The sequence below is a fragment of the Aedes albopictus genome, chromosome 2 (genome assembly GCF_035046485.1).
Source record: "Aedes albopictus strain Foshan chromosome 2, AalbF5, whole genome shotgun sequence".
In the NCBI taxonomy this organism is placed as follows: Eukaryota; Metazoa; Arthropoda; class Insecta; order Diptera; family Culicidae; genus Aedes; species Aedes albopictus.
This window is the reverse complement of record NC_085137.1, coordinates 259,565,303-259,579,293: the sequence shown is the minus strand read 5'-3', so window position 1 is coordinate 259,579,293 and position 13,991 is coordinate 259,565,303. Positions and strand designations below refer to the sequence as shown.

Genomic DNA, 13,991 nt, shown 5'->3' with positions numbered 1-13,991 from the left:
CCGAATGGGATTGGACACGGTACCATTGTGCAGTACTCTGCGCGAAAATGCCCTGTACTGTGCTTTAATGAGGCCGATGATTTTCTCAGGGATAACTTTGCACCTGGGGGCTTTCCACATGTTTTCGTGATTGAGTCGGCCAAAAGGTTTTTCGTAATCAATGAACACCAGGTAGAGAAATTCCTGGAATTATTTGATTTGTTCTGGAGCATGACAATATGGTCCGCACAAGATCGTCCGGAATCCTGCTTGCTACCGCCGGATAGTTGCGTTAATCTTCTCCTGTATCGGGTTAGGGATCACTTTGCAGAGGACTTTGAGAGCAATGCACGGCAACATGATACCCCACCAATTATCGCATACACCGTCCTTTTTTGCACCTTTATTAGGAGCAGGGAAAAGCCCACTTGAGTAGAGCAACATTAAGCCCATCCTTTACTAAGACGCCTTGTATCCACTCGACCGAAAATGTTGCGGTTTCCCATATGTTGCAGCAGTTGTGCTGATACTACGGGATCAGCTTTGAGCATCTCGGCTGATATGCGATCGACCCCCAGGGCACTGTTCGATTTCATGCTACCGATGGATGTTTCTATCTCCTACAATGATGGAGTTTCGATGTTGACACGGGTGCATCGAACCCTTGGCGGATCAAGCTGAGGTGTTGGTGGTGTGGTCGACACTCGAAAAAGGTTTCCAAAGTGCTCGAACTAGCGTTTCAGCTTGTCAGCCGGGTCGGTCAATAGTCGTCCAGATGTGTCTTTCATAGGCATTGTAGGATTTATCTTAGTCCCATTAAGACGATGTGAGACATCGTAGAGCAGACGAATATCGCCGGTAGTTGCGGCTTTCTCGCCATCGTCGGCTAGGAAGTCCGCAAACGCTCTTTTGTCGCGCCTGCATGAGCGCTTCACTTCCTTCTCGAGAGCCGAATAGCACTGACGGGCTACGGATTCGGCTCCTCATGTTTTCGCTCGTTCTATCGCTCTATATATTATTCTCTCCGGTAGTGATGAAGGCGTTCCTGATGACGCTCCATTGATCTTCTACGTTTCCACCTTCTGGAATATCCAGCTCTTCGACGAAGTACCTTTTCACCGCAGCATCTTCTCCTGTCTTCTCCTGTCGATGGATCCTCGCAATGCGCTTGCAGAGTAGGAGATGATGGTCGAACGCAATGTCGTTTGTTTCGTACATCAAGAAGGCTCCGTCTCGTGTTTCGTCTCCATATACGGCGGATGCAAATGTGTGGTCGTTTCGGTAGCATCGGTTGGCGCAAACATTGGATCATGGTAAGGTTTAGAATCCGTGTTTTGAATCTGGCCACAATTATCCTCTCAATAATAGGTTCCCACTTCATGAGCACAGCGTGGGCGTGAGTGTTGAGCAGGAATTCAACTCCACTGTGACGAGGAATGTGTTCGTCTCGGTGACGTATAGGAGAATTTGATCCGAAGCCAATCTGTGTTCTTCAAAATTCGGCCAACTGACTTCACTCAGTCCTAGGATCTAATGCTTCTTATGGCATGCCTCATCGGCTAGTTTACCTTGCTGGACTAGGGTTAATACATTCCATGTTCTGATTCTTGTCCGTTGTTTCACGCTAAAAATCGTTGCCGTTGAATTAGTTCGTAATCTTTCATTTTCGGTTTTCTAACGGTTTTTGGGTTTCAAGATGTTGGCCTTAGGTATCTGTGCATCGTGGTGGGCCTTAGGTATAGCTTCCGGTGGAGGAGCATTTCATACAAACAGCCGCACCTCCTTGGTCGCTAGGGGCTTCTTTGTATATTGTGGGGCAAGTACAATATTACCCTATACCCAGGGAGTCCAGATAATTTTTTACCGCCTCAATTTAGCTGAAGTCAGAAGGACAACAGTGCCCAGGCTGCACTACCAGCTAAGCAGACAATAACTACATGTTAGCTGGCGGTCTTTGTCATCGATTGACCCGCGGAAGCATGAGGTAGGACTTGTAAGGTCCAGAGCTATGTTAGACGCTCTCTTTATGGACTCGCCGTTTTGTAGAAATGAAACAATGGCATCGTTATTTCAGCTGAAATTGATCGGTGGGGTGGTATCATACGTATTAATCGATATAAGACTCATTTTTATTCTCCGCGCTTTGAACTTAAAATAAGATCAAGAAAATGAACATTACTTGGCTCAAAGGCTATTGAATGATAAGTTAACAAATTGTATTTCTGAAAAGTTACATATTTCTGTGTTGACCGTTATGTGTCCGACATTTTTTTTTTCTTTTTTATACACCGTGCTTTTTAAATGGGCGCTGGGTACCCGGGAACCCTGTCGGCCACATAAGGGTTAAATTTAACTTTAGTAGTATCGCACTTGTAATGAATATTCGAATCAATGTTTCTAGCTCTAAAGCGCTAACCCGATTTTGTTATCAGCGAGCCTGACTACTAGGGTTAAACCATTGGGCTTGATAATATTGCAAACTGGTCAAAAATAGAACGAAGTGAACTGCAAAAAGCGATCAATTCCACCCGAAATTACGGTACTGTGTTCCCAGTTCAAATCCGAATTAGCGACATTTTTTCTTTTACTTCCGCTGCTTTTGCCTTGCGTTATACACTATGTCGGAAGTGATGGGGCGCTGTATAGAAAACCATGTGTACAATACAGAGCCCCACTTCCGACATTGTGTTTAACGCAAGGCAAAAGCAGCGCAAGTAAAAGAAAAAATGTCGCTAATTCGGTTTTGAACTGGAAACATAATATTCATCTAGCGTAGGCTAGATAGAATAACGCTTGAAATGATCCAACATTATCGCAACATTGCACTCGGGAAACGCAGCAGAACAACTGGCCAGCGGCGAGCGACTGCGATTAAAAGCTGGGCGGCATTCATGCGAGTGAGTCGGATTACCAGAAACAGTGACTGACTGACTCGTCGCCATCAGGAGGGTGGTAAATAAAACGAGAGGGTGTCCATTCATAGCTGAGCTTTCCCGTATGGAGCGGAGGGATCTTCATCAAGTATTTTTGGCTTGCACTGATAGTTTGCTTTCTACGGCCCAACAGGGAAGACGACATTTCTTCCTGTCCTGTTGAGATTGAAACCAGGCATATATATTGCCAACGCGGTTGACGCGGCTAAAATTTTTCGAATAGAATAGATGGAGTGAGGCTCGAGTGGAGAAAAGCGCGCGCGATTGATAAAAGAGAAAAGCCAATTCAGAACATTTTACTGACGGCAGTTTTTCCGAAGAGTTGATGCATACCTACCTACTATATTTTCCTTGATGCGAATGAGAAAAGCCAAAGAGACAAAATTCTACGTGCATTCAGTGTTACAACATATAGTTAGTATTCGGTCGCGTGCTACTTTCGTGTTTTATTTATTTTCTTCGCTTTTCATACACATTTCCACGTTTTCCTAGTGGCGGTTAAGAAAAGAAAATAATCGCACACAAGGGGGGTTTTGTCGTGTAGCCGAAAAGTGGCGGTTGTTTTGTCAGGTTGTTTGCTGTGGTTACCACGTTGCTCAGCTTAACCAGGTGCCGTACTGTGAGTAGGGTGGTTCAGATTGATGTAACAAAATTTTAACAACGGCCACAATCCTGAACAAAAATGTTGTTTGGTGAGAATATTTTGGATAATTTGTTAAGGAAGAATATTTTCATCAAAAAAGCAGATTTTTTTTAATGTGTTAGGAATATTTATTTCCCACATAGGGGAGAACGTGCCTCTGGAATTGGATTTCTAATTGTGTTACAAATGCCATTGGTAAACCTATTATCCCAAGTTTATCCTATTCGAAAACAATTGTTTTTTTTTCATACGTGCCCACTTCCAATAAAATAAAAAAAAACCCTTTGTTCTGAGTAGGATGCAGAACTCGATAACTCTCAGTGCCTCCAGGCCCTCCTTGAGCATGTTGCATATCTCGTAACCGTACAGAATTATTGGTCGCCTTCCAGAGCGATGTTGAAGAGTGTAAGAGTCCGTCACCTTGTAGCGCTCCCTAGCGAGATTTGAATGAGCTGGATAGCTCACCCAAACCCTTACGCAGTTTTTCCATGATTTTCTATAGCTCTTGGCGGTTGTTATTGCCGTATACCACCATGAAGTTGATGAACAGGTGCTGCGTTGGGACCTGATATTCATGGCATTTCTGGAGGATTTGTCGTACGGTGAAGATCTTGTCCGTTATCGACCGGCCGTGAATGAAGCCGGCTTGATAACTTCCCACGAGCTCATTCGTTTTAAGAAACAGACGACGGGAGATGATCTGGGATAGCACTTTGCAGGCAGTATTCAAAATGGTGATCGCTCTGAAGTTCCAGCATTTCAAATGGTAGAAATGGCCTTTCATGTGAATGGGGTGGATTACTCCTTCCTTCCACTCCTCCGGTATCTGTTCGATTTCCAGGGACTGGCAACCGGTGCATACAGCTGACTAACTTTTCTGGGCCCATCTTGATGAGTTTGGCTGCTGTGTTCGTTTTGAGCTGGTGAATGGCAACCTTAACTCCCCTCAATGTAGGAGTTGGCTCATTCCCTTCCTCTGCTGCATTGTCGTAGTCGTTCCCTCTGTTCTTGTGGTCTCCCGTGCCTACGATCTACATACATGCCATTCAAGTGATAATCGAAGAGCTGCTTTCACCTTACGATCTCCTCACGTCCGTCCGTCCAGAGGCCATCGTCATTAACCCTGCATATTTCGGCTCGTAGCACGTAGCCGTAGCTGGATGCGAACGGAGAGTTTTCGGCTACTATCGTGATCTCCAGGTGTACCGATAAGGGAGGCTGTGTTGGACAAAAAAGATGGTACATATGGCCATATTTTTGGAGACGGCAAAATCAATGAAGCGTAGGTCGTTTTCGTTCGTCAGGGAGTTAAAATTTTCAATCGTCGGTCTGAATTCCTCCTGGTCTATTTGACCGTTGAGGACTCCTATGATGATCTTGACGTTGTGACTTGTGCAGCGGTCGTGCTCGCGTTCGAGTAGCGCGTAAAATGCGTTTGTATTATCATTAGTGCTTCCGGAGTGAGGGTTGTAAACGTACATATATTATGCTGAAGAATCGGCTTTTGATCCCCAACCTGTACCTTCTTTCGGCGATCGCCCAGCAACCGATCACCCGCTTCTGAATGTCGCCCATCACGATAAAAGGTGTTCCCAGCTCACGTGTGTTCTCGTAACTCTGGTAGATGGTATGATCACAACCTCACACGTCCGAAAAATTTAACCGTCAGCCAGCACGTAGATGCCAAAACAGACTACCTTCTTTATAAGTAGACGCTCGAAATGCATCTTCTCAATGTAGCTGAAATGAGACTGACAACTGTGTCCAGAAATTGCGGTGGACGTGAAGTGGGTGGCGACGAAGTTGAACCACTTCTAGCAAATGTAACGTTTTGACTGTTTTCTTGTTAAAGTGAAATGCCATGCGTCTCCACCACCAATTTAGTGAAACGTATCGTTGCCATTCGATTACGATTGGTATACCAGAATACGATTGGTATACCAGAAGCTGTGACCAATTCCACATGCACGCAGTTTCCATCCCACGCTGTGTGAGCATCAAATGCAGATTTTGCTAGTTATATGTAATATTCACATTATTTTTCGAACTCGAAGCTAGATTTTGTTTTGTTCAAACGGCATCTCTAATCTTCGAAATAAAACAACCGTTTCAGTTTCGCACCACCCTATGGGCAGATAAGGGCAGAAAAGGAATCCCTGCAGTAGCTCTTCCTACCACCCAACGGGGCGGGTCGAGATTTCCTAGTCAAAGGTGGCGAAGGTGGATGCACAGGTGTGAGTGGCGCGAAAGATAAACGACAAGTGATAAGGAAGATAGCAAGATTTTCCTGTGTATATTTTTTGTTACTCGATGAAGAACGAAAGAAGCCAACTCGGTGGATTTGGTTTCCCGAAGCTATACGTTGGCTAGAAACGTGATGGCAGTGAATCCTCCTGAGTCGACCGTCTTGCTATCAGTACGTGGCTTACCGTTGATGCGTCGCGTCGTGGCGGGGATTGAAGGATGCTCGTACGTTATATTTGACTAATGTGTATTTCAAGATTGATGCCAAAAAGTAAATGTGATTTCGTCGTTTTGTGTGAGAAATGTGATATTGCTCTTCAGTCAAGTGTCCGCATCGAACCGCCGAAAGGAAAATAAAACAGCAAACAAATCGTGTAGCGGAGATTTGCGAAGATTTGGGATTATCTCAAGTGGTGGCGCCTGGTGTTTCACGGTGCTGAAAGAAGATTACTTAGTCAACGGCAGGCTAACCAGTGGCAGAGAAAACACAAACGGTAAGTCGTTTGTTTGTTTAAATACATGTCAGCCAATTCATTAGGATAAGAGGAATGTGGAATGGATTGCTTGTAGTGACATTTGTTTCTGCTTACAACCGCAGTTTTCAATCATTGGATTGTGGTTTGTGAGTTGTACGCGAGCGAGTGAGGTGTAGCCATATGTAATCACTTAAACGAGACGAAATTTTTATGTGACATGTCGATATGCTTTGGTTTTATGGTGAAATTGTACACTCTAGGTATATGCCATATTTGAAGTACTTTAAATTCAAAAATATGGAAGAATTTGTGATCGAGGTTAGATGGAAACAATCAAAGCACTATGTAAGAACATTTAACAAACGCGGTTGTCTATGTGCTATGCTAGTTAACTACATATTAACATGAAATAAGGTCGATGCTAATATTCAATTTGTTTTATGTCACAAACCCCCACCCCCTCTTCAAAAATCCGAAAACATTGAAGGAGCGAAAAAAATAACATGGCGACCCATGACTCTATTTTCAATAGGAAAAATGTTTTCAAGCAACAAAAAAATGAACAGTTGAAAATTTTTGTTTTCTATAATGGGTATAATTTTAAGTTTTTCAATATTTTTTTTCTTTTTTATTTGTTTGTTTCTTATTTATTTATACTCCTCCCCCCCTTTCGTACCCGATGAGAGGTCTCGTATTTGTATCGGCCTAATTTTCTTCGAGATTACTATATATATATATATATATATATATATATATATATATATATATATATATATTACTATATTACCTATAGGTTTAGGTGATACTTTTCAAAAAGTCCTCGTGAAGTTGATGGTCCTCCCCGTTAGTTACAACTATTAAAACTGCACACTGCTCTATTTTTATGAATTGTTAGCTCATTGGAACTGGTTTTTATTTTTTTTATCTCCGAAGTTTTTGAGAAATTGAGCCACCGTTTCCAATAAGCCTAGCTTTTGTGGAGTGTCCTCTTTTTCTATTCAAATCTTAAGACTGTACTCGAAAAAATAATGTGATGCAGAATATAGTGAACGCAATACATTCATAAAAAGGTTGATTTTTTTACCAGAAATAGTATGCAGCAAGATAAATGGCGTTTGTGAATCTCATGAACCTATTAAAGCCTGTATCCGCAATAATCGGGACACAGAAGAACGGCAGTAACTCTGTACTGAATCGATAAAAATTTGCCAAAAATTAACTGAGAACTCTTCAATGTATGTTTATTATTTGTGCAAAATTTCATAAAAATCGATGCATTACTTTTAACTGTGGATGAGAAACAAACAGACGTGGTTTTTAAGATTTTGTACTATCACGACCAATTTGCATATTAGGTGGTTCTTTTCCGCTACAATTCAAAGTTCTGTAAGGATAATTTCGAAATTTCGTAAGCAGTTATGATACTCATAGAGACACTCTTTCTTGCAAAATTTCATCAACTTTTATCAATTGGATTGGTAGTTACTGCTGTTGATAGGGGGTAGTGTCAGTGAACATGTTTCATGTTTTTCATGTGCGACGTTTGCCCATTCTCTCTCTCTCTCTTCTTGGCGTAACGTCCTCATTGGGACAATGCCTGCTTCTCAGCTTAGTGTTCTATGAGCACTTCCACAGTTATTAACTGAGAGCTTCCTCTGCCAATGACCATTTTGCATGCGTATATCGTGTGGCAGGCACGAAGATACTCTATGCCCAAGGAAGTCAAGGAAATTTCCTTTACGAAAAGATCCTGGACTGACCGGGAATCGAACCCGTCACCCTCAGCATGGTCATGCTGAATACCCGTGCGTTTACCGCCTCGGCTATATGGGCCCTTTCATAACTTTTGAATGTCTCTGTCAATTTTCATGAAATTTTCACAGAAGGTAGTTGATTATGTGTGTATTATGCCTGAAAAATTTGATGATTATTGGTAGAGTACTTTCAACAATATAATCGAAACAATACGGGCTGCTGACTAATTGTAGTCTGAGGGGCTAAAATCACGTTTAGCCCCATCATATGCTTCGACTATAAAATTGTTGATAGTGCATCGATTTTTCTGAAATTTTGTCTAGCAAGTAAAGTAGATTGAGAGGTTTATGTTCAAAATTTCAATCATTTCCTTTATCAAATTCGAAAGTTACAGCGTTGACAAGCTAAACCAGGTCCAAGTAACCACAAGCTTTATATCATAACATTAATTCAATCGTATTATAGTTTAGCTAATGCAACATAACTTTTATTTTACCTCTGTCAAGTAATGAAGCGTTTAATCTACATTATGAAAGCATTGAAGCATTACGAGATTTTGACAGTTCTGTATAGTTCTATAGAGCCGTTGTTAAATACTTCATTGCATTACCATGTTAAAAGCTTTATAGCAATCAATAATGCAAGCATTTATTAAGCTTCCAGCGTTGTAAACAGAAAAATATCGCTCACAAGGGAAGGTTACGATGGTGTCCCCGGGGATTTCAACCGGACTATTTTTGTTGCATTCTACATGTGGAAATATATATAAATCCAAAGCCTTTCGGGTGATGGGCCAGTGGTGTAGTCAGGAGGGGCCATCAAAGGGAAAAATTTGGTAAAATATAACATTATTGAAAATGTTCAAACGTCATCAAAATGTAAATTTCACAATGTATTGAAGTAGAAACAGGCAGAATATGCATGAATACATGATTTCGTATCAAATTTAATTTACCATAGGCGTTGCCAGGGTAAGAACCAGTTGAAGTTATTTTAATAAAAATGTATCACCTTGTTCATCACCCAGCCCACCCTGGCAACGCCTATGGTAAAATAAATTTATTATGAAATCATGTATTCATGCATATTCTGCCTGTTTCTACTTCAATACATTGTGAAATTTGCATTTTGATGACGTTTGAGCGTTTTCAATAATGTTATATTTTGCCTAAGTTGCCCCTTTGAGGGTACCTCCTGACTACACCACTGGCTCATCACCCGAAAGGCTTTGGATTTATTCATATTTCCACATGTAGAATGCAGCAAAAATAGTCCGGTTGAAATCCCCGGGGGACACCATCGTAACCTTCCCTTGTCAGTTCGAAAAAAAAACTGTAAAACACTTTTAGAAACAGAACCATTCAAAACAAAAGAAAAATAAACCAAAATGTTCATGGATTGCAGCGGAGCACTTAGATTATCATCCTCAGGTGTTGCAGTTTGAAAATTTAAATTATATATGGTTTTTTGGGTTTCTGGTTGGGACATGAAAACAATCAGATGCTGAGGGAACAAAATTATGTGAGGTATCTGTTTCCTTATTTAACATAATGCCCCGAATTCATAAAAGGAAAAGCGCTGTTTGTATTGTTTCTTATTTATTGTATTTTAGGTAGAAGTGAGCACGTATGAAAACAAAAAAAAAACAGAATCAACACAGACGAATTTATATTCGAGAGTAACATAACTGATGGCATTCAGACGCCAGCACATATTTTAGAGTTGCTGAAAACACAACTCAATAAGGCACGAGCTAAGCATACGTTACTTTATGTTGCACATTTTTCCAGGTGCAAAATACATGGTATCGTAGCACACAACGTTAGCGCGTCCGGTCCGAGTTTCATCGTGGTTCAGTTTCAGCAGTCTAGGTTCAATTCCCGAAATACAATAAAAAACAGTGAGAGTATCGGAAGATAAAAATAGACATTAAAATGAAAAACATACTTTTTTTTTCTTTTTTGACATGATGCATTAAGTATGCATTCCATACGATTTGATTGCATTAGCTATAAGGTACAAGCATTTTATATGCTTTAGCAATCACCACAGTAAAGCTTGCTTTAAATCAACAATAGTAGTGCCACTTTCGACTTTAAACCTACTTTAATGGTGCCTATATGACAAAACAACTGTATATCGCATGTCATATAATACACTATAAAGCGAAATTAATGCTCTATATACAGCGTCATGGTTAACTGGGGGGGCTGTACAAAATTCAATTGCACGCGTTCTACTGCTTCATTGCTACAACAAAAAGTACTGCACCGATTCACATGAAATTTTGCAGGTGAATTTAACACATCTTAAGATATTATCAGGTCAAATTTGAGCAATTTTAATTTATCTATTGCAGAGTTACAGCTATATTTCTGTGTCCCGATTATTGCGGATACAGGCTTTATAAACCATTGTTTTAGCGATAGATTCTCAAACGTCATTCTCCTTGTCTGCACTATATCTCCACCAATATGCTTAACCGATTTTATGTAATTTTTGTGGTATAAGCCAGCGTTTTTCAAACTATGTGTCGCGGTGGGTGATGTTGTAATAAATGCCATCCTTCACTTATGTCAAGATGTACTGTTAGCCTTTTCGAAATTTTCAAATACTTTCTTGTGGAGTCCGAATCATTAAACAGCTGCGATCAATATTTGATATATGGTGCTGACTTCACACATGTTCTGTTAAAGATAAGTTCAAGTTGTTGCATTTAGTTTGCATTTTCGATTAGATTTAGACAAGAAACCACCGCACGTTTAGCAATCCTCGGTATATTTTTTTTCTGAATTTCGGTATTCTGAGCATTTTTCAAAATCATCTTATCTCATCCAGCAGCATTATAGTACTAATAATTTTACATAACGTTTGAGTAGCATTTTCAACGCGATCTATTTGAGGAATCTTAAAATTTATGCTCGAGAAAACACGATGCAAAATGCATTATCTTAGTAAACACACAGTGTGCCTTCATTTGGCAGGAAGTCCATCAAATTTGTGGAGTTCTGTTTAAGAATCTTGTAAACTTTTTTATAAGTATTATGACAAACTATCTATTTGGACAATGTAATATAAATTCAGTGATATTGAAAAAAAAGCAATGTGAATGTGGAATGTGGATTTTTAAACTCAGTAAACTTATTATTACTTTTTAGTGTAGAATCATGCTCTGAGTTCGAAAACATGGAGGAAAAAATTACAGTAGAGCGGATTTTTTTCCAACTTTCCATACAAGGCTGTCGATTTAAAATCGATTTTTGTTCTATTTTTAACCGTTATGTGTCCGATAAACTTTTTGCTTTTTTCTACACCGTGCTTTTCAAATGGGCGGTGGGTACCCGGGTACCCTGTCTGCCACATAAGGGTTAAGCAAGGTTGCTCGCTTCATACATCTCTATTTCCATAACCAATGTTCCGATTGGTCTGAAATGTTTACTGAAACTGGCTAACATCTAATGGGATGGGGTGGGAACACTCACTTGCGAAGAGTTACACTCACTTGCTATTTTCGCTGCTCAGAAGCGTGCTATCAAGAAACGATGTCTGGACGACTTTTGCCTTGTGGTTTCGTCTAAAAATTTGCCGAATAGAGTAGAGGTCGCACACGCATATCGAAGTCGTGAGGGAGCTGTGAAGGCAACTCTCCACGAGGTGAACGTAAATTACACTCAGCTCGTGGAGAGTCGCTTTCACAGCTCTGTCACGACTTTGGTGTGCGTGTGCGGCCACTACTCTATTCGGCAAACTTTTAGACAAATCCACAAGGCAAAAGTCGTCCATACATCGTTTCTTGATAGAACCCTTCTGAGTTGAGAAAACAGCAAGTGTGTGTAAATATTTGCAAGTGAGTGTTCCCATCCCTGTTTAATGTTTCAAATGTTCGTTGAGAAAGATTTTTTAAATTTTTTTCTTACTGAAAAAAAATACAAATCTTCATTATATTTTGGAAATTGTGCTCAAATTTAAACAGATTGGCGTATATAATCACCAATATCTAGAATTCCGCTAATTTGAAGCAAAAAATATGTTCTGATGATCGAAACATATTATATTTAGCTTTCTATTTATATGCAAAAAAAATTAAAATTCGTTGACTGAAACGCCAAATATTTGAATTCCATATTTTTAAATATATAGTAAATTTCATATTTTTAAAAACTGTAGAAAAACGATTTTCATGAAAAATTCAAAAACTGTTCTACTCATTTTTTCTTCAAGCACGATCTTGATGTCATAACATAATTATGCATAAAAAATGTTGGTCTTTGATAGAAGTCCATGACTTTCATATTTTTTTGTAAACTAGTGTTATCTTTAATTTTCCATGTATTCATCGGATAAAATCAACCTTAGTTAACATGCATTGGAACAGTAATTTGAGTTTGTACGGTAAACGTCTCGCCAATTTCGCTTAGCGCCATCCATAACAGCTTGAACTATGGCATCCGACACCTTTTTAATGTTTTGCGATTTTCTTTCTTCTACACGCTTGTGACCCAAAGTAAATCAGTCATTGGACTTTTTTTTTCACTTTTGAGATGGTTGAATTATAATCTTGCAGCATATTTGGTTTAACACCACAATGGAATAGCACTTGAATCACTTCTGTCTTCGATTTGTGGAATATGTATTTACGTGTTCATAATTCAACTCTATACTCGATCACTAACATTTTGAGGCATCAGCGATGAAACTTAAATTGAATCATGTAGAAACAACTTTTGAAAAAAAAACTTTCGAAATTTTCAAATCATACTCATATTTTTGAGATTAGTGCAACGTAAGAACTATATCACAATCACACGACACGACGCGGAACAGGACATAACACTTTTTGTTCTTACAAATAAATATTTTTATATAATTATTTGTATTTATTATCGTGTGATTGTTCTCAAATCATATCACACAACTTCTTCAAATACATATCACTGATTCTTTCAAAATACAAAAAACAACGAAAACTTTTAATACAAAACAAGAAGACTCTTTCTGGAAAGCTTAATTGATAAAAAAAAAAGATCATAATATAAGGTTCTGGTCATATAACACTGCATAGAAAACCTTTCATCGAAAGTACGGAATGGGGCATGTTCGGTGAAGTACGGTTCAATTTTCCGTTTCTGTGATGAACATTTCTTACCTATCTGATGCTGTTTGAGCCAAACTTCGGGAAATTGCGTGGTTGGAGAGACAAGAAATGGAGAATACAATGACACTATTACCCAAAATTTTGGTCAAACAGCACCAAATTATGCTAGGAATCATAGCAACGCGTAACAATGCATCATTTCAATGCTACAACGGAGAATTTACTATTTCACTATGATGATGATGAATCTGAGCGTGTTGGTGGAATACCTGTAAGTAAAAAAAATCTGATTAAGAACGGTTCCTTTTAATTCCATTAAGAATTTGCATCCTTTGACAGATTTGTATTTCGACCGCAACTGTAAGGTCGTCTGCAGTGACTCGTACTTGACTCGACTCACTATACAAAAACTCAGTTCATTGCTACAAATCTATAGTACTTCATCAATTGTGTCCTATTGCTGAATCGAAATTTCTGGCCCGTCGTCTGACATGGAGTTTAAACGGTGACCAGCGGTTTGAAAAGGTTGGGCAAGTCTGGACTTACTGTGTAAGTGAAACGTAAGAGAATTCAAACATGGCTGCAACAATGGATGACTTGAACCACTACTCACGTTTTCAAAATTTTGAAAATTCGTAAATAAATGCGCCTGATTTGCAAAAAATGTACACAAGTGACCAAAGCCAGGATAAGCAAATGCAGCTTATGTTTCAACCTAGGTTTCAACTTAATCTCACAGAACACGCAACACGTACTGCCGACAAATCTACTTCGCTCGTGCTGTTGAAGACAATGTTATTATCAGTCCATTCGAAACCCGGAATTTGGTACAAGCAAACTTCGATTTTTCTCCAAATCCATGCGCC

The 13,991-nt window shown here is 39.6% G+C and overlaps 1 protein-coding gene across 2 annotated transcripts in view; it reads left to right on the top strand.

Moving 5' to 3' along the window:
• The first annotated feature begins 3,034 nt into the window (after positions 1-3,034).
• LOC109414420 (arylalkylamine N-acetyltransferase 1) overlaps positions 3,035-13,991 on the top strand; it is a 99,040-nt gene continuing 88,083 nt past the window's right edge. The window contains exons 1-2 of one of the 2 annotated variants that reach the window (XM_062851615.1): positions 3,035-3,326; positions 6,057-6,293. The gene's annotated coding sequence lies outside the window, so the exon portion shown is untranslated. Of the gene's footprint in view, positions 3,327-5,678; positions 6,294-13,991 lie in introns of those variants that run through there. The other variant, XM_062851617.1, reaches the window with a different exon arrangement.